Raw genomic sequence first — 1025 nt, forward strand, 5'->3', positions numbered from 1 at the left:
GATAAACCTGGCAGAGAGCGGACGGAGTGGGGCAGACGCGGGGCCTGTGCACAGCGGCCCCCGCAGACTCCGCCAGTCGCCAGGTCGACGCGGTGTAGCAATGACACTCAGTGGAGCTGCTTTAACAAGAAGCCTCAGGCTCGGAGCTCGGCCAGGGCGCAAATGCAGCACCCAGGATGGGGCGGCCCCCTGCTGGGGACATGCACACCGTGGCCCCCGCTAAGGGGCCTCACCGAGGGGCAGGCAGGTGCGGGGTGCAGAGCTCCGACCTCCCCCAGCTCCTCTCCTGCCCCTGCTTCCGGCCCGGTCCCCACGCTCTCAGGTGGGGGACGGGGGAGGGACCCTCTTTCTGTCCAGGGCCGTTTGGATGTTTGTGACACGTGAGTCACTCGGGCGGGTTGACGCTGTGAGAAAAGCTCCAGGACCGAGTTCGACTCCCGCCTGGGGTTGCCTTGGCAGGGCCAGGCCGAGTGACTTCAAGGCCCTTGTCTGGCCCGCGGGCTGGACGTTCCCCCCCCAGCTCGAGGGGACAGCAGGCGGTGACCGCCCGGCCAGGGAGGCCCTCACTGTCACTGAGCGGCTCCTCACCCAGAGGGACACACGGCCGGGCCCCAGCAGGAGCCCCCCCAGCCCAGCACTCGCCACACGTCCCTGGGCCGCCCAAGGCTCTCTCTGGGTTCAGTTCTACGTCTGATTCCCACTCGACGTTTAACTGCCTTCCTGACGTTTCCCACAAGCTACAAAGGCGGTGCATTCTGAGTACGCGACTCGATGGTTTTCATTAAAGTCGCAGAGCGGGCGGCGGGCGGGGTACTGCTGCTAGAATGTCTCCGCCCCCAGAGCCCCTCCGCTGCGGCCGCGGTGCCCGGGCGCGTCCCTACAGATCTGCCTTTTCCAGATGTTCCCGAGAACGGGACCGGACAGAGCGTGTATTTTAAACAACCGTGATGTGGGAAGTCCCATCACTGGAGCCTGAGGCCCCCGCCCCGGCCCCAGCCCGGTCACCTCTCGGCCTCCTCCTCCGT

The sequence above is a fragment of the Myotis davidii genome, unplaced genomic scaffold, assembly GCF_000327345.1.
Source record: "Myotis davidii unplaced genomic scaffold, ASM32734v1 scaffold211, whole genome shotgun sequence".
NCBI lineage: Eukaryota > Metazoa > Chordata > Mammalia > Chiroptera > Vespertilionidae > Myotis > Myotis davidii.